The sequence below is a fragment of the Aotus nancymaae genome, unplaced genomic scaffold (assembly GCF_030222135.1).
Source record: "Aotus nancymaae isolate 86718 unplaced genomic scaffold, 86718_ANA_hifiasm-v0.15.2.pri h1tg000072l, whole genome shotgun sequence".
Taxonomy (NCBI): domain Eukaryota; kingdom Metazoa; phylum Chordata; class Mammalia; order Primates; family Aotidae; genus Aotus; species Aotus nancymaae.
In genome coordinates this window covers 11,605,863-11,633,846 of record NW_026988487.1, presented here as the reverse complement: position 1 = coordinate 11,633,846, position 27,984 = coordinate 11,605,863, and the positions used below count along the sequence as shown (strand labels likewise).

The 27,984-nt window shown below is 42.0% G+C and overlaps 1 long non-coding RNA gene across 1 annotated transcript in view; it reads left to right on the top strand.

Moving 5' to 3' along the window:
- The window catches only part of LOC135270959 (uncharacterized), a 36,872-nt gene extending 9,750 nt beyond the window's left edge, over positions 1 to 27,122 (top strand). Inside the window, exon 3 of the long non-coding RNA XR_010339101.1 lies at positions 27,018 to 27,122. This is a non-coding gene — a long non-coding RNA (uncharacterized LOC135270959). The remainder of the gene's footprint in view (positions 1 to 27,017) is intronic.
- The last annotated feature ends 862 nt before the right edge of the window (positions 27,123 to 27,984 follow it).

Here is a 27,984-nt window from a genome sequence, read left to right as displayed (position 1 = left end):
ATATTTTTTATTATGAATGGGTGTTGGGTTTTGTCAAGTGGTTTTTATGCATCTATTGATACAATCGTGTGATTTTTTTTATTAGCTTAATGATGTTATGGATTGTATCTGTTGATTTTTCAAATGTCATGCCAACCTTGTGTAAATCTCACTTGGTTGTGGTGTATACTTGTTTTTATACATTGTTGGATTTGACTTGCTAATATTTATTGAGGATTTTGGCATCTATGTTTATGAGAGATTGGTATGTAGTTTTCTTTTCTTGTAATGACTTTGTTTAATTTTGATACTAGGGTAACGCTGGTCTCATAGAATGCATTAAGAAGTAGTCTATTTGTTTCTGTCTTGTGAAAGAAATTATAGGGAATTGGTGTAATTTCTTCCTCAAATGTTTGGTAAAGTTTGCCAGTGAATCAGTTGGGGGCTGATGCTTTCTGTTTTGAAAAGTTATTCATTATTGATTTAATTTATTTAATAGACATAGGCCTATTCAGATTGTCTATTTCTTTTTTCTTTAATTTGTTTATTTAACTTTAGATGCATACTATATCTGGCATTTCTCCCCATGTTATCCCTCCCCAGCCTCCCCTCCCTCCCTACCCCCTGCTATCTCTCCCCTGTCTATTTCTTTTTGTGTGAGTTTTGGCAGATTATGTCTTTTAAAAAATTGTTCCATTTCATCTTGTTTATCAAATTTGTAGGCATAGAGTTGTTGATAGTACTCATTTATTATCTTTTAAATATTCATAGGATCTGTAGTGATTCTCTTCATTCAATTCTGATATTAGTTGTATCCTTTCTCATTTTTTCTTAGCCTGGCTAGAGGCTTATTGATTTTATCAGACTTTTAAAGAACAAGCTTTTGGTTGCATTGATTTTCTCTACTGATTTCCTGCTTTTTTTTTAACCTTTCACTTAAATTTTTCTAGTACTTATAGAATGTTCAAAGAAAGCAAAGTGAAAAGAGCACTGAGAATTGGAAGTAACAGATGGTACAGATACAAAATGATAAAAATACAAAAATATACAAAGAATCAGGACAGTGGTCAACTATGAGGCAAGACAAAGATAAGTCTGGGAGGGGACTATCAGAAAATTCTTAATGCCTGTACAAGGTCTAGTTATGAATCTTGATGACTATTCCAATGTTTTTAATTATTGCTATTAAAACTTACAACAAATATTTTATAAGGACTCCATGAAAAGCCATCTAGAACTAATAAATGACTTCAGTAAAGTTTCAGGATATAAAATCAATGTGCATGACTTAATAGCATTTCCATATACTAGTAATATTCAATCAGAGAGATGATCAAGAATACCATGCTCTTTCCAAAGCCATAGAAATAAAATACCTAGGGACACATCTAACAAGGAGAACTACATAATACTGCTGAAAGAATCATAGATGATACAAACATATGTTAAGACATCCCATGTTCATTCATTGGAAAAATCAATATGGTTAAAATGTCCATACTGCCCAAAGCAATATACAGATTAAATGTCATTCGTATCAAACTACCAATGTCATTTTAAACAGAATTAGAAAAACTATTCTAAAATTTATATGAAACCAAAAATGAGCCTCAATAGTCAAAGCAATTCTAAGCCAAAAGAGCAAAGCCAGAGGCATCATCGTACCTGACTTCAAACTATATTACAAGGCTATTGTTACCAAAACAGCATAGTACTGGTAAAAAAAAACCCAGACTTCCTGATTTCATTTTCATCTCCAATTTTATTGTTTTTCTTTTTAAAATTTTTAAATTTTTTAATTTCTCTAGGTTATTGGGGAACAGGTGGTGTTTGGTTACATGAGTAAGTTCTTTAGTGGTGATTTGTAAGATTTTGGTGCACCCATCACCCAAGCAGTATACACTGCACCCAATTTGTAGTCTTTTATTCCTCATCCCCTTCCCACCCTTTCCCTCTGAGTACCCAAAGTCCACCGTGTTATTCTTATGCATTTGCATCCCCATAGCTTAGCTCCCACTATGAGTGAGAACATACGATGTTTGGTTTTCCATTCCTGAGTTAGTTCACTTAGAATAAGTCTCCAATCTAATCCAAGTCACTGCAAACGCCATTAATTCATCCCTTTTTCTGGCTGAGTAGTATTCTATCATACATCTATCTATCTATCTATCTATATATATATATATATCACAGTTTCTTTAACCACTCGTTGATTGATGGACATTTGAGTGGGTTCCACGTTTTTGCAATTGCGAATTGTGCTGCTATAAACATACATGTGCAAGTATCTTTTTCATATAATGACTTCTTTTCCTCTGAGTAGATACCCAGTAATGGGATTGCTGGATCAAATGGTAGTTCTACTTTTAGTTCTTTAAGAAATCCCCACACTGTTTTTCATAGTGTTGTACTAGTTTACATTTCCACCAGCAGTGTGGAAGTGATCCCTGTTCACTACATCCATGCCAACATCTACTGTTTTTTGCTTTTTGATTATGGCCATTCTTGCAGGAGTAAGGTTACCACTGCATTGTGGTTTTGATTTGCATTTCCCTGATAATTAGTGATGTTGTTGAGCATTTTCTCATATATTTGTTGACCATTTGTATATCTTCTTTTGAGGATTTTCTATTCCTGTCATTAGCCCACTTTTTGATGGGATTGTTTTTTTTTGTTTGTTTGTTTTTTCTTGATGATTTGTTTGAGTTCATTGTAGATTCTGGATATTAGTCCTTTGTCAGATGTATAGATTGTGAAGATTTTTCTCCCACTCTGTGGGTTGTCTGTTTACTCTGCTGACTGATCCTTTTGCTGTGCAAAAGCTCTTTAGTTTAATTAAGTCCTAGCTATTTATATTTATTTTTATTGCATTTGTTTTTGGGTTCTTGGTCATGAAATCCTTGCCTAAGCCAATGTCTAGAAGGGATTTTCCAATGTTCTCTTCTATAGTTTTTGTAGTTTCAGGTCTTAGGTTTAAATCTTTAATCCATCTTGAGTCGATTTTTGTATAAGGTGAGAGATGAGGATCCAGTTTCTTTCTCCAAATTATCCCAGCACCATGTGTTGAAAAGAATGTCCCTTCCCCACTTTGTGTTCTTGTTTGCTTTGTCAAAGATCAGTTGGCTGTAAGTATTTGGGTTTTATTTCTCGGTTCTCTATTCTGTTACATTGGTCTATGTGCCTATTTTAATGCCAGTATCATGATATTTTGATGACTATGGTCTTATAGTATAGTTTGAAATTAGGTAATGTGATGCCTCCAGATTTGTTCTTTTTTGCTTAGTCTTGCTTTGGATATGTGGGCTCTTTCTTGGTTCTGTATGAATTTTAGAATTTTTTTTTAAATTCTGTGAAGAATGATGGTGGTATTTTGATGGGAATTGCATGGAATTTATAGATTGCTTTTGGCAGCATGGTCATTTTCACAACATTGATTCTACCCATCCATGAGCATGGGATGTTTTCCATTTGTTTGTGTCATCTATGATTTCTTTCAGCAGTGTTTTGTAGTTTTCCTTATAGAAATTTTTCACCTCCTTGGTAAGGTATATTCCTAAGGTTTTGTTTTGTTTTGCAGCTATTATAAAAGGGTTTGAGTTATTGATTTGATTCTCAGCTTGGTTGCTGTTGGTGTATAGAAGAGCTACTAATTTGTGTACATTAATTTTGTATCTGGAAACTTTGCTCAATTCTTTTATCAGTTCTAGGAGCTTTCTGGAGGAGTCTTTAGGGTTTTCTGGGTGAACAATAACATCATCAGCAAACAGCAACAGTTTGACTTCCTCTTTACAGATTTGGATGCTCTTTGTCTTTCTTTGTCTTGTCTGATTGCTCTGGCTAGGACTTCCAGTACAATGCTGAAGAGGAGTAGTGGTGAGAGTGGGCTTCCTTGACTTGTTCCAGTTCTCAGAGGAAATGATGCTTTCAACTTTTCCCCATTCAGTATTATGTTGACTGTAGGTTTGTCATAGATGGCTTTTATTACAATTTTTCTTACTTTGAATTTTATTTCCTCTTTTTTTCCAGTTTCCTAAGGTGAAAGCTTAGATAATTAATTTTAACTTTCTTTTTTTATGTAATATCTGTGTTCAATGCTATAAATTTTCCATCTAAGCACCGTTTTTGCTGCATCCCACAAAGTTTGATAAGTTGCCCTTTCATTTTTATTTAGTTCAAAGTATTTTTAAATTTTTCTTGAGATTTATACTTTGACTCATATATTATTTAACAGTATGTTGTTTAATCTCCAAGTATCTTGAAATTTTCTTGCTATTTTTCTGTCATTGAATTTTAGTTTAATTCCATTGTGATATGAAAACAAACATTGTATGATTTCTGTTCTTTTAAATTTGTTAAGGTGTCTTAATGCTTTGAATGCAGTCTGTTGATGAATATTTCATGTTAGCTTGAGAAAAATATATATTCTTTTGTTGTATGAAAAAGTCTATAGATGTCTCTGATATCCAGTGGACTAGTGGTAGTGTTGAGTTCAACCATGTCCTTACTAATTCTCTATCTGCTGAATCTATCATTTCTGATAAAAGATATTAAAGTCTCCAGCTATAATAGTTGATCCATCTATTTATACTTGCAGTTCAATCAGTTTTTGTTTCTTGCATTTGGATGCTCTATTGTTAGGTATGTACATATTAAAAATTGTTATGTCTTCCTGGAGAATTGACTCCTTTATCATTATGCAATATCCCTCTTTATCCCTGATAACTTTCCTTGTTCTAAAGTCTGCTCTGTCTAAAATTAATATAGCTACTCCTGCTTACTTTTAATATTGTTGGCATAGCATATTCTCCATCCATTTCCTTTTAATTTATGTATGCCTTTATATTTAAAGTGGATTTCTTATAGACAATATATATTTGGGTTTTGTTTTTTTGGATCCACTCTTTCTTTTAATTGGTACATTCAGACCATTGACATTTAAAGTGATTATTGATATAGTTGGATTAATACTGAATATATTTGTTACTGTTTTCTATTTGTTTCCCTTGTTCTCATTTTTGTTTACCACTCTTTTCTTGCCTTTTGTGGTTTCAATTGAGTATTTTATATGATTCCATTTTCTTTTCTTAGTATATTGCTTGTACTTTGTTTGTTTTTTTTTTTTTAAAAAAAACCTTTTGTAATGGTTGCCCTAGAGCATGCAATATACATTTACAACTAATTCAACCCCACTTTGAAATAACACAATTCTACTTCACAAGTAGTACCAGTACCTTATAATAACAAAATAATCAGTTCCTCCTTCTTATTCTTTTTATTATTGCTGTTTTTAAATTTGCTTATATATAAGCACACATAAGCATATAAATATATATTATATGCATATATATGGAATATATTATTGCTGTTATTATTTTGAGCAAACTGTTATCTGTTAGATTTGATCCATTTGCTCAAACAAAATTTTTGTTTGCATGAGCCAGTCTTTAATTCTCCTTCACTTGTGAAGAATAATTTCTGAGGATATGAAATTCTAAGTTGGTGTTATTTTTTAAAATCTCAACAGTTTAACTATTTCACTGCACTCTCTTTTTACATATTTGGTTTCTGAGGAGAAAGTCAGATGTAATTCTTACCTTTGGTAAGATGTATTTTTCTTCCTGCTTCTTTCAGGACTTTTTCTTTGTTTTCTATAGCTTAAAGATGATAAGCCCAGGTTTAGATTTTTTCTGTTGCTGTTATTTATCCTGCTCAGTGTTCTTTTAGCTTCCGGATCTGTGGTTTGGTGTCTGACATTAATTTGGGAGAAATTCTCAGTCATTATTGTTTTAAATATTTCTTCTATTCCTTTCTCACTTTCTTCTCCTTCTGTTATTCCCATTGCACACATGTTATGCCTTTTGTAGTTGTCTCATAGTTCTTGGATATTTTGTTCTGTTTTTATTTTTTTAGTCCTTTTATTTCCGTTTGCTTTTTCAGTTTTGGAGGTCTCTATTAAGATATCTTCAAATGCAGCAAGTCTTTCCTCAGCCATGACCAGTCTACTAATAAACCCATCAAAGGCATTCTTCATTTCTATTTAAGTGTTTTTTATCTCTAGCATTTCTTTCTGGTTCTCTCTTGGCATTACATATCTCTGCTAACATTGCTTGTCTGTTCTTGCATGCTGTCTACTTTATCCATGAGAGCTGATACACATTAATCCTAGTTATTTTAAACTAGCACTCTGATAATTCCAACCTCCTTGTCTTATCTGAGTCTGGCTCTGATGTTTGCTCTGTCTCTTCACACTATGTTTTTTCCTTATAATTTTTTTTTCTCAGCAGCTGGACATGATGTGCTGGACGTGATGTATTGGATAAAAGGAACTGTTTGTAGGTTTTTAGTAATGCAGTGGTAAGGTCTGTGTGTGGGGTGGAATGTTCTAGAATCCTATGATTCGGTCTCAGTCTTTTAATTAGCCTGTGCCTCTGGACTGTAAACATCACACGGCAATCTTCTCAGTTTCTGTCCCTCCCACTTAGGTGGAACAGAATGGCTAACATGAGCTGGAGTTGGATTTTTGCCCACCCACCATGTGGAAGGTTAGAGCCAGTTAAAATCCCATATTTCCCTTTCCACTGGTTAGTTAGTTTCTGGTAAAACCCAGTAGGTTAGGCTCCATTAAATAGTTTCTCCTCGAGGAAGACCTTGTGAAGAACAGAGTGCTCTAGTGTATTGGGATTTTTTGCTGATTTTCACTGTCAGGGTTGAGCTCCTGGAGGCAAAATGTACGAAAGTGTGGGGGACCCTCATAAGATGGCCCCCACTGAAGATTTATCTCTCCGACTTGTCCATGCTGAGCCTCCAGCAATTTGTCAATTAAAGGTAAGATTTCCCTACTCTGGCATTGGTTCTTGCTGAGGTTTCATCTCATGGGTTCTTCTCTAGTAAGTTGTGATTCTCTGTATTCTCCTGTTGGTCTCTCTAATTTTACGGGTAGCAGATTGCCCTGTGACCTTATGGCTCTTATGGATCTAAGAAGAGTTGTTTTTTTCAATTTGCCTAGCTTTTTACTTGCTGTTAGGACAGAGCGGCAACTTCCAAGCTCCGTACGTACCAGACCAGAAATTGCAAGTCTCAGTAATTCTTTTCTTTTCTAAATTATGTTGTGATGAACATCTTTGTGCAAGGTCTTTGTCCGGATTTTCAATGATACCCTTAGGCTAGATTTTTAGAAGGCCAATTACTAGGTCAAAAGATTTGACTAATTTTGAAGTTATTAATGCATATTGCCAAAATGCTCCAACTAGCTATGCATGAATGCTTATAGCAAAAAATCCAAAAGGTTTCAGTTTTGTGGTTGGACATGGGTAAAACAGTCAAAATCAATAGATTCAAGACTTTAGTCATTGACTGAGTGTGTGCATTATTTAGTTCTATGCCGGTACTATGATAAGTCACTAGGCTGTCTTGCTCAGCAGGCCAGGGTAATTTACAGGTTACAGGCAGAATATCTACAAGGAAGAGGGACTCACTCTCAGAACAAAGGCTTAGCATGGGCCCAGTATCCCCAAATTCCTTCATGGAATTTGAGGCCAATCTTCATGGCCATCCCTTAAGACTCTTTGATTTCATTTCCCCCTAACTGCTTGATCCTTTCCTAAGTCACCTAAGTCCTTGGGACTTCCCAATAGCACTTGCTCCCTTGGTTGTGGACCCCAGTAAATTCCAGGACCTTGCTTGTGGCTTTATCTGCTTCTGGTTGCCCATGGTTCCTGTTGAGCCCAACCCAGGTATGACTCCGAATCTATCCACCCCAACTTACCCTCTTCCCACTTGGTTTGAACTGCAGGAGGACTTGTTCCAGATCCTTTCTGAATATAATGGGCTCAACTCCAAGGTACTTTGAATAGTAGCCACAGCCAGCATTGAGGGCCTATATCACCCATGGGCACCAGTGAGAAGAGAATGAGGATGCCCAGCCTTGAGTCCCGATTGCAGGCAGGCTCTGTTGCCCAGGTCACAGCTTTGAGGGTCAGTGATCTGCTCCTGAGATTTCAGTGCCCATAGCCAGAGGGGCCAGACTCTTCTAAGAGCCTGCTGATGTTCCAAGCACTGGCCATGTGGGTCTGTGGTCCTCAGTTCTCCTGGGAAGGTCAGAAAGCCAGGTGTGCAGGACTGGACGGGTGGTGAGGGGGAAGGATTCGGTGAATGCCACTTGCTCTCCTTGGTGAGCATCACTATCCTGTGAGAACCAAATGGGGACCACACCCATTGCCCTGGCTCCTGGTGTATTGGTGGGTGTGTGTGTGATTATGGGGTGGGATAACCAGCTTAACTTGGGAGGCTGGTGAAAAAACCTGCAGAGAGAGACTCTGTGGGCTTCATCATTTGAACCCACTCCAGCAGGTCCCAGCAGTGTGCTTCCCATTGAACTCTTAGCTCCTTGGAAACATGTGTGTTGTAACTGAGGTGCTGAAGTCTCAATAGCAGAGACTCTTCATCCAAGGCCAGTGGTTTCTTTCACATATGGGAAGGAGCAGTCAGGGGACGTGCCCTGGTTCTGGACAATGGCAAAAGCTCTTTGTGATTGTACATGTGGTTATATTCGAGTTAGCAGGAGCAGCTATGGATGTGGCGGTGTGGAGTGGGAAGCAGAGACTAGAGGAGATGTACTAGTTTCCTAATGCTGCTGTGACCAATTACCATGCAGATCTATGATCCTGTAGTTCTGTAGGTCAGAAGGCCCCACGGGGCTACAGTCAAAGTGTTGGCAGAACCATGTTCTGTGTTCTGGAGAACACAGACTCTTCTCCCTAGTGTTGGAGGCTCTAGGGGAGAATCAACTAACTTGTCTTTTCTAGCTTGTACAGGCTGCTTATGCTCCTAGGCTGGTGCCCCTCCAGCACTGGCAGGCTGAGTCCCTTCCTTCTCCTGCAGCCACGTCTCTGGCTCTCTCTTCTGATTCCCTCTTCTACATTTAAGGACCCTTGAGATCAGGGCCACCCAGCTAATCCAGGGTAATGGTCCCATTTTAAGGTCAGCTAGAACTGTGGATATCTTTTTTTTTTTCTTGAGATGGAGTTTTGATCTTATTGCCCAGGTTGGAGTACAGTGGCATTATCTCCCTCTCTGCAAACTCTGCCTCCTGGGTTCAAGCAATTCTCCTGCCTCAGCCTCCCCAGTAGCTGGGATTTCAGGCATCTGACACTATGCCCAGCTAATTTTGTATTTTTAGTAGAGACATGTTTCTCCATGTTGGTTAGGCTGGTCTTGAACTCCTGACCTCAGGTGATCCACTTGCCTTGACCTCCCAAAGTGCTGGGATTATAGGCATGAGCCACTGCACCCACTGAACTATGGATGTCTTTAGGGAGCTATTATTCTGCCTACGACAAGGAGTAACTATTACATAGTGATATGATTTGGGTCTGTGTCCAGGCCCGAATCTCAGAGCAAATGGTAATCCTCAATGTTGGGGGTGGGGCCTGGTGGGAAGTGATTGGATCATGGGGGCAGATTTCCCCTTTGGTGCTGTTCTCACAATAGGGAGTGAGTTATCCTGAGATCTGATTGTTTAAGTGTGTATCACCGGCCAGGCATGGTGGCTCACACCTGTAGCCCCAGCACTTTGGGAGGCAGAGGTGGGCAGATCACCTGAGGTCAGGAGTTCGAGACCAGCCTGGCCAAGATGGTGAAACCCCCATCTCTATTAAAAATATAAAATTAGCCAGGAGGGTGGTGCACTCTTGTAATCCCAGCTACTCAGGAGGCTGAGGCAGGAGAATTGCTTAAACCCAGGAGGTGGTGGTTGCAGTGAGCAGAGACTGCACCATTGCACTCCAGCCTGGGTGATAAGAGTCAAACTCCATCTCAAAGAAAAAAAAAATCAAATGAAAATCATGGTCCCCCACAGTTGAGCCAAGACAGTGGGATGTTATGGAGTTTATGGAGTTTAGGAGGGAGGGTGCCACAAAGAATGATGTCATTAAGAAGAAGAGTGCACCTCTACAGGGTGACTTTAGCTGGGCACCTCCAGGGTTCTAGGGACCTGGTGCTTCTCCATCCAATCCTAGTCAAGTCACTGGAAGTAATAAACCATGCAGGCACTTACTCACCTTGTGTCTTCTATAATCCTTTCTGACATTGCTGCTTAGAAAGAAATCCCAAGAATTAGGACCCCAGACGGAATAGGGGAGCATCAGCAGCGGTAGCTATGTTCCCGGTGACCTGAGCAAGAATTCTAAGCGGTCCAGACCCCTGGAGAGGGGATTAGCCCCCTCTCCCTTTCCCTGCAGTAACTGGGTTAGAAGTCACAAGGAGGTCTTAGTACAGAATGCTCCAGCTCAGAAAGAAGGTTCTCAAATCCCCAGTTGTTAATTTACCAATTCATTACAGGGCAACTCTCCTATGCCCCGATATAAGGCATTGGATAGTGAGCAAGATGGTTTCCTGGCCTCACGCAGCTCACAGTTGAGCAAAGGTTGTAGGCAGTAAGTTAAATTACATGTCAGTGTGGCAGGTGCTGCACAACCAGTCACTGTAGGGTCTGTGGGACGTATGTTTACTTGTCAGCCCAAGTTGTATCATTTGGAGCTGAATAAACAATGCTCATGTTTGTGTCTAATAAAAGGCATACTTCGGCAGGGTACAGTAGCTCACGCTTATAATCCCAGCACTTTGGGAAGCCAAGGCGGGTGGATCACTTGAGGTCAGGAGTTCAAGAACAGCCTGGACAATGTGGTGAAACCCCATCTCTACTAAAAATACAAAAAATTAGTCAGGTGTGGTGGCGGGCACCTGTAGTCCCAGCTACTTGGGAGGCTGAAGTGGGAGGATTACTTGAACCTGGTAGGCAGAGGTTGTAGTGAGCCAAGATAGTGTCATTGCACTCGAGCCTGGGTGACAGAGCAAGACTTCGTCTCAAAAAAGAAAAGAAAAGAAAAGAAAATAGAAAAGGTATACTCCAAGTCCTCCGTCAGGGCCCATTGCCTCTAATTATCTTTGTTCCCACCTGAGTGATATACCAGAGGCTACTTGCATTATTCTGATGCACAGCCCATTTCCAGGAACAAAACCCACTGGAGTTCAAGGAGGGGCAGGGTGTTCCTCGCCATGGCATCTGTTTGTCCAGGATGCCTGAGTTGTAGAGCAGCATCAGAGACCAAGGGCAGGAATGAGAATTTCCAAGCAGCAGCGGTGGCAGGATCCCTGCTGGGATTTAGCTGGAGAACAAAGTAACTTTGCATAAAGAGTGTGAGAGCTGTAAAGAATAAATTGTGAAGTGCTGTACAAATATTAGCTCTCCTGTCTCTTCCAGCTCTGGCCTCCCTTTAACAGTGTGGCTGAAGCCCTTTGTCTGAGGACAACGACAGATAAGCTGGTTAGAGATGGCTAGAGTCCACAGAGGGGCACCAGGAGCCTCTGAACTTGAACTTGGTCTGTTCTCCCTGGGGCCATTTCTCGCACATGCACTGGGGGGCAGAGAATCCAGGCCCAGTGAGAAGGCAGCAGAAAGAGGATGAAGAAATCAGCTCTGTCTTTGTCTTCTGGGTAACCAATTCACAGGAGTCTCCTTACTCGGCAGACAAGCCTCACTCCTTCAACAGCCCTGAAACCTTCAGAGGAGCTGAAAGTCAGAAGGAAATTAGAAATTAGGCCTCATCCCCGCAGTGGGAACAACCAGCTAGCAGTATGGCCTCCATATGGTTTAATAATTTGAGATTTCTCACACGTCTCAAGGGAAGGCTGGAGGGGTTTTGATGCTCTTCCTACAGATTCCCAATGTGCATCTCTTCTCATCAATAAAAGATTGGATTTACTCACTGTGGTAAGCCAACAGTGAAAAACAGGTGCAGGTATATAATATTTCTCTTTAATTACTGCTTACGAAGAAAAAAAACCAAGTGTGGAAATTAATTATTCCATATTGTTAGAACAGGATGAACTACTTACTAATTTTAACTGTGGCTTTTGCATAGAAGCTGTTGCTCAACATCTTATTAATTTGGGTAAATATTAACAAACAGTTTTTGCACCTCTCCTCCACTACCCTCTACCTCCCCAACCCTATCCCAAACAGTACATTCTCCTGGGGGGTGTGGTTTGCTTGGGGTTCCTTTTTTCTTTCGATGTATGGTGTTGGGCCCAATTGCTACAAAGCTTCCTTTCAAGAAGAAAAGCTTTTTGATATCAGGGCTGTTTTTCTACCTCCCTCTGCTGTCTGTCAGGATACCCTGAGACTCATGTAGAAATGCAAGAAAATGCTTTTCTATTATTTATCCCCACTTTCATGCCTGGCACATTTTCCCTCTCAGTTGGCAGACACCTGCTGTCTGAAAGTCACCCATGCTTCAGGCTAGTGACTCATGGGGGAGATTAACATGTACAGGATGGGGTGGGAAAGACTTCAAAGTCCTCACTGAGTGCATCTTCTTATTCATAGAATAAAGAATCTTTACTTGAAGCCTCAGCAACAGAGAAGGGGAAGGAAAGTGGTGGGGAGTGGCCTTAGCACATTTTCAGCAGAATTCTTATGGTGGGGTTGAAACTTCACCTAATCTACCATGAGTTGCAGAGAGAAAAGGCACACGCTCCCAATAGCCTTTCTGCTGGAAGCTGATGGTGGTTTGGAGCTCTTGAAGCTTATGTTCAGGCAATCTATTGCTGTAAGCAAAATATCCAAAACTTCATGGCTTAAGACAAGTAACTAATTTACTATGTTTCATAATTGTGTGGGTAAGGAATTAGGGCAGGGCTCAGCTGGGTGATTCGTCTGTTTCACCTGGGTTAGTCTGGCTTGGTCAAGACATCTTTGCTCATATATCTGGCTTCTTGCTGGGGACAGCTGGAAGGCTGAACTGAGCTGGGACTGTCGACCAGAGGATACACACATTGTTGCTTCAGAATAGTGGTTTCAGGGCAGCCGAACTTCTCAAATGATGGCCCAAGGCACCTAGAGAGAAGGCCCAAGAAACCCAGGGAGATGTTCCAAGGCTTCTTCTGATGTACCATCAGTAGTCTTAGTACATCCATTCTACCTCATTTGGTTGGTTAAGCAGATCACTAAGACCAGCCCAGATTTAAGAGGATGGAGATTAGGCCCCATCTGTCATAGGAGGAGTGTCAAAGACCTTGTAGACATCTTCAATCTACCCAGCATATGATTTTGCTCGGGGGCTTACCAAGTCTTGGAGAGCCAGGTGGTGATAGTAATAGTTTCATCGTCTGATGGATTTCAGTGTTGCCATTTAACAGTTTAACATCTGATTTTAATAACTGAGCCTCAGATTCCTTATCCATGCAATAAAAACAATCCTCAGATAAGGAATCTGAGGATCAGTTATTAAAATCAGTACTGAGAGTATTAAGTGGGATCACATATAAAAAGCCTAGACGAGGGTCTGGCATCCAGAAGGTACATTCTTCATGGAGCTCTTGCTATAAAGATGACTGCTTAATGAGGATAATAATATGGGGAGAATAAATGAGGCTGTACATGTTTATCAAAATGTAGGTTTAGTCATGAAAAAATCTGAGTGACATAAAAATAGAATAGAAAAGAAAGAACATAATTTAAAAACATCAAGTCTTATCACTCTAGTAAGGGTAGGTATGATTTTTTGAAACTTAGTTTTGTAAAAATATTTGTGTACTAGATCATGAGGCAAAATGTATTGTTTTGTTTCTAAGATGTAGTTTTTACTGAGGTTCATGGTAGAAAAAATTTGAAAGCCACTGAGAAAATGAATGTGAAGTGCTTTTGCCAACTGTGTTAGTGAACTGTCATTCAAAAGTACAATTCTTATTCTGTTGGGTGTATCTGAGCACCCAGGGCTGCTGGAGATTAGGAGCAGCTTAGTAAATATGCTAAGTCCACCAGGATCCTGGCCTCAGGGATATTTGACTGTCAAAATCAACAAAGTAAAACTACCTGGCAAGCCCAGCATTTGTCCTGGTGCCACTTCTGAATGTCACACATAGCTCTGAAAATTGGATTGGTAGGAGGCAGCATTATAAAACCTCACTCATGGCCGGGCGCGGTGGCTCAAGTCTGTAATCCCAGCACTTTGGGAGGCCGAGGCGGGTGGATCACGAGGTCAAGAGATCGAGACCATCCTGGTCAACATGGTGAAACCCCGTCTCTACTAAAAATACAAAAAATTAGCTGGGCATGGTGGCGTGTGCCTGTAATCCCAGCTACTCAGGAGGCTGAGGCAGGAGAATTGCCTGAACCCAGGAGGCGGAGGTTGTGGTGAGCCGAGATCGCGCCATTGCACTCCAGCCTGGGTAACAAGAGCGAAACTCCGTCTCAAAAAAAAAAAAAAAAGATTATAAAACCTCACTCATTCCGCCGGACCTTATTCCCTGCAGTGTCTTTGGGGAAAGGAGTGGTTTTCTTCCTCTGGACCTGAAAGTAGTTACAGAGAAGAAGGAGCTGAGTTGGATAGGGATTTGGGGGAAGTGAGGGCAAAGGCCATCAAAGTGGGCATGTCTGCTGAGGACTCCCACCTTTTCCCAATAACTGTTCCTCTCTGATTCCAGCCATGTGGTTCACATGGGAACTGCCCTAGGTGACTCTATCTCTCATGCCATACATGACTGAGTTGGCAATTGCCCTGAAATGGCCAATCAGAGCTCAGAGCTCTTTCCTGGGAGGATATTTTTTCCCCCTCTCTCTTCAGTTTGGGGCCAACAAAAGCATCTATCAACCTTTCCAGTGGTGGGAGCCCTAAGAGGTAAAATTTGAAGGCTGTCAATGTCAAAATTTCCCTGCGAAGGAGGAAGCCTGTCTACAGGGAGAAAGAACAAAGCCGGCATGCCAAGAGAAGCATGGAGAGACAGCAGAGGTGCCAGGTCATGCGTGAGTTCCTGGATGCCCTTGTTCATAAGCCCAGCTGCACCCCTACCTCGGTGTCAGCACAGCTGTTCAACCTCACAGTCCATGAGTCAATCCATCCCGTTTGGCCTGAGCTCATTGGGGATGGGTTTCTGTCCCTTGGATCTAAGACTCTTTTGTAGACATTTAAATGGGAGCAACTTGGTGAGATCAGAAGAGATGACACTGAACGCAGTCATTTTTCTAGGGCCTGCATCAGGCTGGAAACAGAGGCTGCTACCTCCTGTCTCTCTCTTCCTGCCCAGGCATCTGCAGGGTGTACATCCCCGGAGCCAAGTGAAGCATACAGGAGAGAAGCACCAGCCAATGCACACACTGCATTAAGCAATTCACACACTCGTTCCTGATAGGAAGAGTTGAGGGCAACCAGTCCTCCCCACACGTGAGTTCTTCAGGCCCCTCCGTAGTTAAATGCCATGATCTCCTTCGTGCCAGGGGCTGCCACATCAGGAGGCTTGGATTAAGTGATTTGTCTCCCTCCAACACAGCTGCTCTCTGGTTCCTGTCTGACAAATGTGGTTCATTAGGGCTGACAAAGATGAATGTCCTTGTTTGTGGGAATCTGCTAAGTGCTGTTCTCAGGGAGCCAGTGGACCTGGATGTGAAGCAAGGTATACATCATGTTGGCTATCCAGCAGGGCCTCTCAGTCACAGGCTACAGTGGGGACATGAAGGCCAAGTATGAGCTACCTGCCAAGAGTAGATCCCACAAGAACTTCATGGTTGGGGTACAGTGAAATTTGGCAGCTGAAGACAGCTTCTATCATTGCCATCTGAGAGTCATCCCGTTTTTGAAAGTAGTTGCCCTGTGATGTACTTGCAAGACACTCACCAGCTCACAGACACACATCTGGGCCACGAACATCTCCAAAACAAATTCTATAGGCTGGGTGTGTAGGAGAAGGACTGAGAACCTGGGAGTGGTAGCTGTCAAGGGAGGCGGAAGCCTCAGAAACACAACGTGGGCATAGTCAGAGCACTTCAGCGGCAGTTACCATTTGGAGCCAGACAGTGTGAGCAGCTGCCTTCCTTCCCATTCTGATCATTTACTTCAGTCAACAATTCCATGACTCTAGAAGCCCTGAAAAACTAAAGCAATCATTCTCAGCCTGGGCTGGGCAGCAAGATACCTGCAGCTGTGGTTTCCAAAGATTTGGACCATTATCCACAGTGAGAGACATTGTATATCACAACCCAGGACACATGTGCGCACACATGCAATTTCAACAGTTTTACCAAATGCAGAGAAATTCACTCTAGTATTCTTTATTCTATTTTCTTCTACTCCATTTCATCTTTTAAAAAAATGCTGGTTGTAACCAATAAATGAGATTTCCAGGTTGCTTATGGGTCATAACCCTTAGCTAAACAACAACTCTGACTAAATGATGCTTTTAAAAAATCCACATTGGCCAGGCACAGTGGCTCATGCCTGTAATCCCAGCACTTTGGGAGGCTGAGGCAGGCGGATCATCAGATCAAGAGATGGAGACCAATCTGGCCAACTTGGTGAAATCCCATCAATCCCATCTCTACTAAGAAAAAAAAAAAAAAAAAAATATATATATATATATATATATATATATACACACACACACATACAAAAATTAGCTGGACGTCACAGCTACTCAGGGGGCTGAGGCAGGAGAATCACTTGAACCTGGGAGGCGGAGATTGCAGTGAGCCAAGATCGCACCACTCCACTCCAGCCTGGATACAGAGCGAGACTCAGTCTCCAAAAAAAAAAAAAAAAATCCACATTAACCTTGTTAGGGCAAGACCTCCTGATGAGGGTTTGTATAAGCTGAGACGTATAGTATGGACAATAGTTACCCAAGCAAAGGGATGTGGAGGAGAAGGCATTTCAGGTAGAGGAGGCAGCATGTGCAAACTTGGGGAGGGGGGACTGAGGGAGCCACATCTGCCACATGGAAAAGTGGAAAGTTCAGCTTAGCTATGGCACAAGTGTTGGGGGAGAGGAGGAGGGAGGGGCTGAGAGTCAGGTCAGCCATCATAGAGAGTTTCACAAGACCAGGTGAAGAGTTTAGAATTGATGCTGAGGGCAAAGAGGGGTTCTTGAAGGATTTTAGGCAGATGAGTGATATGGTCAGATGAGTGCTTTCTGAAAGACCACTCTGCTGCATGGAGGATGGATTTGGGGTGTAGCAGACGGGATGCGGAGAGTAGTGAAGGTAAGGCTGGATGCGGGGAGATCAGTTGGCTGAGCCTGGCGTTGTGCACACGCGTGAATTAGAAATAGGTACCCTCTGTGGGGAGACCAAGACATGACAAGAGTCTTTTGGCTGGGCGTGGTGGCTCACGTCTATAATCCCAGGCTTTTGGGAGGCCAAGTCAGGCAGATCATGAGGTCAGGAGTTCGAGACCAGTCTGGCCAACATGGTGAAACCCTGTGTCTACTAAATACACTAAAAATATTAGCTGGGCATGGTGGTGTGTGCCTGTAATCCCAGCTACTTGGGAGGCTGAGGCAGGAGAATTGCTTGAACCCAGGAGATGGAGGTTGCAGTGAGCCAAGATTGCACCACTGCACTCCAGCCTGGGGGACACGGCAAGACTCCATCTCAAAAAAAAAAAAAAAAAAAAAAAAAAGCCTTTCCTCGACAGATGCAGGGTCTGGGCCAGATTTATGTGGTTGCATTTTAGCCCCTTTCACCCTCAGGTCTGGTATCCTCCAACAGGGCATGACCCGAATGACTGTGGGTGGCAGACCTGCTGGTGGGGAGGTAATAGCAAAGAGACAATGATGGTGGGGATGATGCTGGGAAAGAGCATGGGGCATGCCAGAAATAGTAATGATGGGAAGCCAAGCTGAGTGGCCTTGAGGGTTCTTTCTGGCCACAAGACTCTGGGATCCTCATCCACCCCTGCTCACCATCCTCATTGTCCTGGCCTCTTGCTTCAACCTTGTTTGAGTAGCAGAGATACCTACAGCTGTGGCTTATCCAGGCCTGAACTAACATGGAGAGGCGGTATAGGGGAGGGTGCTTAGGGAAAGATGTCTACAGCCTGAGCAACGGAGGGAAGGAAAGGTCTTAGAGGAAGAATCTATCTCTCCTTGCTTCAAAGAATGGAGTGTGTGGGAAGTAGAAAAGTTCCTTTTAAAAGTTTCCTTTCTTGTTAAAGAATAAGTTTGCTAATAACTTTGTTAAGCTCTAGCCTATGTTAGACATGCCATGTTTACAGGCACATAGTACATGCTATGTCCTTATACTTTAACCAAGATATCTGTGCTGGACATGCTCACAGGCATGTCTCAGCTCTCCATTGTTTTTACCTGTTTAAAAAAGTTTTAAGTTATTAGCCAATCGGGTTTTAGATCCTGAGGTCTGGTTCCAGCCAACAGAGATCAGACGCAGCAGTAAGGATGACCCCAAATGCGTAAGGGATAAATTTGTCTGTTTTGTTTGTTCATTGTACTCTCATGGCACGATGGCTAGCCAGGGTACCCTTCCTGCAGTTCAGGAAGTAAAAATTGCCTTGCTAAAAGATCCCTTGTCTCAGTGCTAATTTTTCTTTGCAACACTGAGCATCTATTTCCAACAGAGTGGAAGGAGCAAAGGAGCAGAGGGAGTCCTCTTCCTACTTCATGGTGAGAACTTTGAATCAGATCTCAATTGTGTGTTTTAAACCTGGCTGACTTTCAGATGCAGAAAGTGACCAGCAAATCAGGGACTCTGTTGCTCAGCCAAGAGGAAGAGTCAAGGCACACAGCTGGACGGTGGCTGGAGAATGACACCTGTGTCTCATGTTTGTCTCCCACTGAGATGGGGCTGTGCAGTAAACCCAAGTGGCCCCAGCTGTGTGTTCTTGATCCCTCTGGCTTAACCTGAGCCCCACACATCCTGCACTGGGCTTTTTTCTCCCATGGATTGAGCTCATTGAGCAGAACTCTATTCCCATTTTGGTCCCTCCCAGCCCTAAACAGGGAGGCCTGCTGTTGCCCAGCAGCTCTACCTAGACCAAGATCAACTAAATTCAAAGGAAAGGAGTAGAAATTTCTCTTTCTGGCTGGGTGGGGTAATCCCAGCCTGGGTAATCCCAGCACTTTGGGAGGCTGAAGCAGGTGGATCATGAGGTCAGGAGTTCGAAGCCAGCCTAACCAACATGGTGAAACCCCGTCTCTACTAAAAATACAAAAATTAGCTGGGTGTGGTGACATGCATCTGTAGTACCAGCTACTCAGGAGGCTGAGGCAGAAGAATTTCTTGAGCCCTGGAGGTGGAGTTTGCAGAGGGCTGAGATTGTGCCACTGCACTCCATCCCGGGTGACAAAGTGAGACTCCGTCTCAAAAAAAAAAAAAGTCCTCTTTCTGCTTCTGGTCAGAGCCATGTTCTTCAGTCCAATTTTATAAGGCAGCCCTGAACTTTGGGCAATAGACCAGAGGCTGTTTGAATAGTGCTTATTTCAATTTCTCAAATTGTTTAGAAACCATAGGGACTATGGGTGTGGGTGTAGGTAATGAACTAGGCTTCCTCAGCCTCAAACACATGCCATTAAATCTCTCTAAACTCCCTGATCCCCATTTTCTAGAATAGGATTCTAAGACTGCCCCGAGGCTTAGCTATAATGCCTATGATACATAGAGTGCAGTGCCTGGCCCGAGTGAATGGTATTTTGATGAATGGACTTCCTTTTTCAGATTGCTCAGTCTGGCCTGTAGGTCCATGCCAATGTTGGGCACTCAAGCAGGTGAATAGAGAGGTCTGAGATGGGGAGAGTCAGGGGCCGCATCTCAGCCAGAGTCCATGGGGACCACAGGGGTGGAAAGCCACAGAAAGTACACAGCAAGACCAATGACAGGGCAGTGATAATAGTTACAGCTGTTATGCTCCTGGAACTGGGCTAAGCACTCCATCTGTACCTAATCCTTGCAATGAGGATCGTTGGCCTCATTAGGAAACTGACGTCCAAAGAGAGAAACTTACCTATATATAGACAGCTGGTAAAAAGAGCTTGAAAGCAAAAGCTGTGGGTGCCTGGCTTCTAAGCACAGTGGAAGCATGGACACAGAAACTACTCAGGACCAAGAGAACACCAGGTTGGGGTGGACAGGTGGAGACTGAGCAGGACAGGGGTCCTGGATACTCCTGTGGACCCCTGAGGAGTTCGCACTTTACCTTAGCCCTGGGGTGTATACAAATCAAACTGCTCTCAGCCTGGGGGAGTTACCCGAGGCTCCACCGTGTTTGAGAAAGCAACTGATCAATCAGGGGCCCTGGTATGGTTTCTAGAGCAGGCCTAGTGGGTGCCCCCCAACCCTGACTTCCTGCACACACACCTCCCTCCCACCTTATCCTGCACTGAAGATTTTTTCTTTTCACTCTATTTTTTTTTTTTTTTTTTTTTTGCTTCTGTTTAAAATTAATTCCACAACACTGAATAACCTTCCCCCACAAGGTTGGAGTTAATCAGGCTGAATTTATTAAGATCTTTACAATTAAATGAGCTCATACCAGGAGGAGGAAAGTTACCTTATTATCCCACTTTAAGAGCTCAAATAATTTCAGTCTCCAACTTTACTGTCAACCCCCAACTACTTCCATCGCTGTCGCCAATGACTTCAGAGGGCGCTGGACCACTGTCTTCTCCGTGCTTCCCATCCCTGATGTGGGGAGGAACGTGCTCAGACCAGTGAGTCATTGCAGAGAGAAACCAAGACGAGAAAGGGTGTGTAGTTCAGGGTGGATGGAACCTGTTCTAGTTTTACAGGCAAAACTTGGGCTCAGGAGGCTACGTCATGAAGAGATGATTTTCCCCCAAGGGCTCATCCTCTGGGGTCAGTGTCAGCCTTGACTGAATCCCTTCCCGCTCTAGTCTCTGGCCCCCAGCTCTTCTCTCTTCATAGCAGGGACCTCTTGCCTGACAAGTGCAAGATTAGACAGACCCAGACAGGTGGGGTTTTCAGGAGCCTGGAGGAAGGGATTCGGCCCAGAAGGAGCCCCGATGTTGGTCCCCTATCCTGATCTAGACCCCCTGCCTTGTTCCTGAGTGCCTGATCTTGATGATTTACTGCATACTCTGGCATGCTGAGATCTAGGATTCCTATGTTTTGGTCTTGTCAGCTTTGCTCAACAGAACCCACAACCCACAGGGTTGTGGTTGATCGTCATCAGTGGGGCTGACATCTGTTTGGATTTCTAAATGTCATTCCCACTCCATCTGCTTGTAAATTCACCACCCTCTATGATTTGGGCCTATTATAGGTTGAACTGTGTCCCTCTCACCCCCAAAGATAGGTTGAAACCCTCATACTCTTCATTTGTGAATGTGACCTTATTTAGAAATAGGATCTTTGCAGATACAATTAAATTGAGATAAGGTCATTAGAGTGAGCCCTAAACCAACAGGACTGGTGCCCTTAGAAAAGGAGGAGAGACACACCCGGGGAGTTCGCCATGTGATGATGGAGGCAGGGATTAGAGAGATGCATCTACAGGTCAAGGTGCACCAAGAATTGCAGGCAACATGACCAACATGGTGAAACCCCGTCAGTACTAAAAAAAAAAAAAAAAAAAATTAGTGTGGCATGGGGTGGGCGCATGTAATCCCAGCTACTTGGGAGGCTGAGGAAGGAAAATCGCTTGAATCCAGGAGATGGAGTTTGTAGTGAGCTGAGATCGAGCCATTGCACTCCAGCCTGAGCAATAAGAGGGAAACTCTGTCTAAAAAATAAATAAATAAAATAAAATAAAATAAAAGGAGGCAACACCAGAAACTAGGAGACAGGCATGGAACAGACTCTCCCTCAGCGCCTCCCCGCAGGAATAAACCTTGCTGACACCTTGCTTCTAGACTTCTAACCTCTAGGCCTGCCAACGAATAAATTTATGTTGTTGAAAGCCATCTAGGAAGCTAATGAAGGACCAATATGCTCACCACTCCTAATAGGCTTCTGATTTCTATCACCCATGTTCCTGGGTCACCATGTCCTGCCATGTTTAAATTCCTTCCCGTTGCCTTCTACTGGCTCTTCTTCTTCCTTACCAATTTCCAATGACCAGTCCAGCCTCAGGGTTTGTTTCCCATTATAGGTGCTGAGCCCTCACTGTGAACTCCAGATTACACTCCCCTGACCTAAACTGATACATTCAAGAGGTCCACCCTCAGAGGCCTATTCCATGTCAATAAGGGTCCCCCTCGCCACTGCCCCTGTGCACAGATATTTGTCTGCTAATCAGTGTTCAAAGCAACTGTCTAAAACACTCAAGCCCTCCCTCAATTGTTGGCTCACAGTTCTACCCTCATGAACCCCCTCAGGCCTTAGGAAGCACCAAGAGCTCCATGTAGGCAGCTGGCTCAGTGAAATGCTTGGCTCCCTTCAAGGTTTCGTCCAGGTAGCACTGCTCATGAGCAGAAGAACACAGCGACACCACTGTGCTACCACATGGTGTCCAACTTACACTGACTTCAATTGTTGGCTCACAGTTGTCAGGGACAGACACAATAGGCACACCCAGAAATCCTCTCTTAATGACTTCAGCTCAATTAACCTTTCTGTGGAACTTACACTGTTTTTCTTCATAATTTTTTTTTTGTGTGTGTGTGTGTTTTTTTTGAGACAGAGTCTCCCTCTGTTGCTCCGGCTGGAGTGCAGAGGTACAACCTCGGCTCACTGCAACCTCCACCTCCTGGGTTCAAGCAATTCTCCTGCCTCAGCCTCTGAGTAGCTGGGACTACAGGTGCCTGCCACCACACCTGGCTATTTTTTTTTTTTTTTTTAGCAAAGACCAGATTTTGCCATGTTGGCCAGGCTGGTCTTGAACTCCTGACTTCAAGTGATCCACCTACTTTGGCCTCCCAAAGTGCTGGGATGACAGGCATGAGCCACCATGCCCGACTGATATTTATCCATACACAGTTTCACTCTCTCCATTGCAATTATTCCCTGATTTTCCCCAAGATGGAGTCAACTAGACAACATTTATTGTTAGCTTCATATGTAAGTGTGTTTTCCTTAATATAATGTTATTTTCCCTGGAGAGGGGTTCCGCCAACAGGACCATTAGGAAGTGGTAGAGAAATAATGCAGGTCTTTGTGAAATCTCTGTCAAACACTGGGGCTCTTGGCTCAGCTCATGTTTTTTGGCCCAAAGAATATGGATATTCTGCGCTTGTTAACTCTTGGCTTTGTGTTTCTGCACAATGTTTTAGAGATCTGCCCATGTTCTCTAGAGTTCATTGATTACATAGACTGTCTCTCTACTAACTGCTCCTTATAACTTTTCTTCTGGTCAGTTCTACTCACTTGATCCCAACCATTTTGTCTTGACCCTTGGCTCTGTCTTCTGGTTGCAATCTTGCTCCTATCCCCTTTGAACTTTAATTTACCAAATCTAAGTTTTCTGCTTTTAGGTTATGGGCCCCAGAAACATATTCCTACCTACCTGTGCCCTCTGCACAAACCCTCATGATGACTCCATCTGAGCCCTTCCTACTTCCTCACTGTAGACAGCTTCCTGAACAGCTCTTTCTGGTCAACTCCAGCCCTGGCCCAGGAGAAAGGAAGGGACTGAAATGTGGATGATAGGTAAGGTGTAGTTCAAACAGGGTCAGAGAGAAGGATTTGATTTTCACTGGTAGAGAAGTTCAGATGGGTATTTCAGGCAGAAAATAAGCCAAGTCTCAGATTTCAAAATCTGGAAGAGTAAATTTCAGTGTGATCTGGAGTTCTGGGGAGTCTCTGAGACATTTCAGGGGATCCATAAGGTCAAACAATTTTCATAACAATAATGATATGTTATTTGCCTCTTCCACTATGTGATGTTTGCACTGACATTGCCAAAACAATGGTGGGTAAAATTGTTTAGCATAAATCAAGGCAATGTCAACAGGCTACTAGTAGTCACTGTCTTCTTCACTGCAGACACAGGCAGTAAAAAAGCATCAGTGTCACTTAAGAATGTTTTTAATAGAGCAGTAAACGTTATTAATTTTATTAGCTCTCAAGTCTTGAGTACACATCTTTTGAATATTCAGTATGATGAATAAAGCACTGCGGCTGCTTAGCAGAGTACAATGATTGTCTCAAGGTAAGGTTCTCATGTGCTTGTTGTTTCAGTTGTGAGCTCAATCAGCCTCTTTCTCATGAAACGAATGCCATTTTTACTTGAAAGAATGACAGAGTCAAGCTATGGATATCAAAACTTAGGCATTTTTCAGACACTTCTTGAAAATGAACAAGGCAAACCTATTAATTTCAAGAGAAACAATGGTAATATTTGTTGCTAATGATAAAAATCAAGTTTTCAAATTAAAATTAGAATTTTGAAGATCTTGTAACAGCCACAATTGCATAGCCTAGCAGCTCTCAATACTTGAAGACTTACATAATGAGATCTGTGGTGATATTAACAAATGGGAATTTTTGGTATGGATAATGAAATGTGTCAACATTTGAAGTATCTGTGAGCTCAGTAGACCAATATTTTCCAAATGACCAATGCATGATGTTACAAAATTATGCATGATATACGGCTTATTCAAAGTTCAAGATAGATTGATGATTTTAATACAATGAAGTACAAAAATGTTCATTGATATGATTTCAGTTTCCATATATTTTGTCTAATCTTTAAGAAAGATGATTGTATCAAAGGAGAATATCCATAATTATCTTTATTAAACATTGCTAAAACATTCTCCCTTTTCTAACTACATATCTGTATGAGGCTCAATTTTCTTCATGTTTTTAGCCGCAACAACATATTACAACAGAACAGAATGAATGCTGAAGCAGACAGAAGGCTCTAGCCATCTCCTATTAAACTAGACATTAAACAGATTTGCAAAGACATTGTCACTCTTCTAACTAGTTTCTTTTAAGAATATAGTTTATTGAAAAACATGTTAGCATGTGATGACATTATTATGATTTTGAAATGAATGCTTTTATGATTTCTGCTTTAATTTCAAATATAGTGAATATTAATAATTATAATATATATAATGAAAATATTCTTAAATGTATAAAGTAATCCTGAGAACAAGAAGTTTGAGAACCACTGGCCTGGGAGACAGCCCAAGTCTCTGGAGGATAAAGCTGATGAAAGTTTTAGTGGAGATGAGGTTGGAAGGGAAATTTGTTGTTGTTTCTTTGCTTTCTCTTTTTCTTACATCCCTGGATACTGAAATGAAAAGATGTAATGAGACAGTATCCCTAAAGCAGTTTGCTGGAAGTCAATGCCTGAGACGGGGATTCAGTGACTGTCCCCTGGCTTCCTTCAGCTCTCTGATGGGGAAACCCCATGGTTAGGTCACTGCAATGGCCTTCTGTTGGGCCCATGACTTCAACCCATAATAATATCCCCTCCCTCCTTTTGTGCAACCCAAAGGGCATCTACTTTCTTTTACTCACTGATATAGACTAAATTGTATTCCCCCTAAATTCACATGTTGAACTCCTAACCTCCACAGACTGTGTTTGGAGATAGAAACTTGGAAGAGGTGCTTAAGTTAAAAAGAGACCATCAGGGTAGGTCCCAATCCAATCTGATTGATATACTTATAAGAAGAGGAAATTCAGACACAGGAGGCACTAGGAAATAACTCAGAAGGATGGTTACATGAAGAGGCAACAAGAGGGTGGCCGCCTGCAAGCCAAGGAGAGAGGCCTTCAGAGAAGGCGACCCTGTTAGCATCTTGATTTTGGACTTCCAGCCTCCAGAACTGTGAGAAAATAAATTCCTGTTATTTAAACCACCCAGTCTGTGGCATTTTGTTATGGTAGCCATAGCATATAGATACATTCATGTTATCCTGACAGCAACTTTGTTTAGAGTAGGTACCCCCCACCACTGACTTTATTCAAAGATCAAAGAAGGTAAGCGACTGGCTTATGATTTTACAACTAGTCCGTGGAAAACCGAGGTCTCACACTCACAGCCTCTCACTCTGAGTATTCTTTCCCACTGTACCACACGTGGTCTTTGACGGTTCCCAACTGGGCACTCCTGGGTTCTCCCCACTGCAGCTGACATGGAGGATAAAACTGAGTCTTGAACTCCACTCAAGCTTGTCTCATGCAGTTCCCAGTCAAAATCTGCTAAATTCCATGAATCATCTTTTGATGCCTATCTACTTTGCTTAATAGAGTAGCCGGTAGCTACATGTGGTTACTGAGTACTTGAAAGTGGCTAATTAGAATTGAGATGTACTGAAAATATAACATACTTTCCATGTTGAAATGATAATATTTTGGATATATTGCAGTGAATAAAATATATTATTAAAATTAATTTCATCTGTTTATTTTTGATTTTTTAAACATAGTAATAACAATTGCAACAAAAACAAAAATTGACAAGTGAGACCTAAGTAAACCAAAGAACTTCTGTACAGCAAAAGAAACTATTAACAGAGTAAACAGACAACCTACAGAATGGGAGAAAATATTCACAACTATGCACCTGAGAAGGGACTAATACCAGAATCTATAAGGAACTTAAACAAATCAACAAGAAAAAACAACCCCATTAAAAAGTGGGCACAGGATATGAGCAGAGACTTCTCAAAAGACATGTGAGTGACTAACGTGAAAAAATGCCCAACATCATTAATTATTAGAGATATGCAAATCAAAACCACAATGAGATACCATCAAACCAGGCAGAATGGTGACTATAAAAAGTCAAAAAATAGCAGATGTTGGGGAGGTTGCAGAGAAAAGGGAACATTCACACTGTTGGTGGGAATATAAACTAGTTCAGCCACTGTGGAAAGCAGTTTGGAAATTTCTTAAAGAACTTAAAACAAAGCTACCTTTGGATCCAGCAATCCCATTACTAGGTATACCCAAAGGAAAATAAATTGTTCTACTAAAAGGACACATACCCTAGCATGTTCATCACAATGCTATTCGCAAGAGCAAAGACATGGAATCAACTTAAGTTTCCATCAATAGTGAATTATACACCGTGGAATACTACGCAGCCATAAAAAAGAATGAGTTCATGTCCTTTACAGGGACATGGATGAAGATAGAAACCATCATCCTTAGCAAACTAACACAGAAACAGAAAACCAAACACTGCATGTTCTCACTCATAAGTGAGAGTTTAACAATGAGAATGCATGAACACAAGGAGGGGAACATCACACACTGGGGTGTGTTGGGGTGGGGAGAAAGGGGAGGGAGAGCATTAAGACGAATACCTAATGCATGTGGGGCTTAAAACCTAGATGACGGGTTGATAGGTGCAGGAAACCAGCATGGCACATGTATACCTATATAACAAACCTGCAAGTTCTGCACATCTATCCCAGAACTTAAAGTAAAATTAAAAAAAGAAAAGGAAAGAAAATGCGATACATACACACCATGGAATACTACACAGCCATAAAAAAGAACAAAATCACATCCTTTGCAGCAACATGGATGCACCTGGAGGCCACTATCCTAAGTGAATTAAAGCAGAAATAGAAAATCAAAGACCACCTGCTCTCACTTAACAGTTGGAGCTAGCTAAACACTAGGTACCCGTGTCCATAAAGATGGGAACAATAGACACTGGGGACTCCAGAAGGCAGGAGGGAGGGATGAGGGGCCAGTGTTGTGATACGGTTTGGATGTTTTGTCCCCTCAAAATCTCATGTTGAAATGTGACCTCAGTGTTGCCAGATCATATGATAAATGTATATTTCACCTCATAAGGAACCACCAAACTGTATCCAAAAGTGATCGCACCACTTTGCATTACACTTTGCAACGTATGCACGTTCTAGTTGCTTTGCATCCTCACCAGCACTTGCTGTTGTCATTTGTTTAAAAAGTTTTGGCAATTTTAGTGGGTACAGAGTGCTATTTTATTTTGGTTTTAACTTACGTTTCCTCATGGTAATAATTAATGATGTTGAACATCTTTTCATATACTTATCTGTCATCTACATATCTTATTTGGTGAAATGTGTGTTTGAAACTTTTGTCCACTTTTGTTTTACTTTTTTTTTTTTATTGAGTTGTTAGAGTTATTTACACATTCTGGACACAAGTCCTTTATTACATAGCTGTTCTGCAAATATCTGCTGACACTCTGTGGTTTGTCTTTAAATTTAGCGGGAAGAGTGGGAGGGGGTGAGGGATAAAAGACAACAAATATGGTGCAGTGTATACTGCTCAGGTGACGGTGCACCAGGTTCTCACAAATCT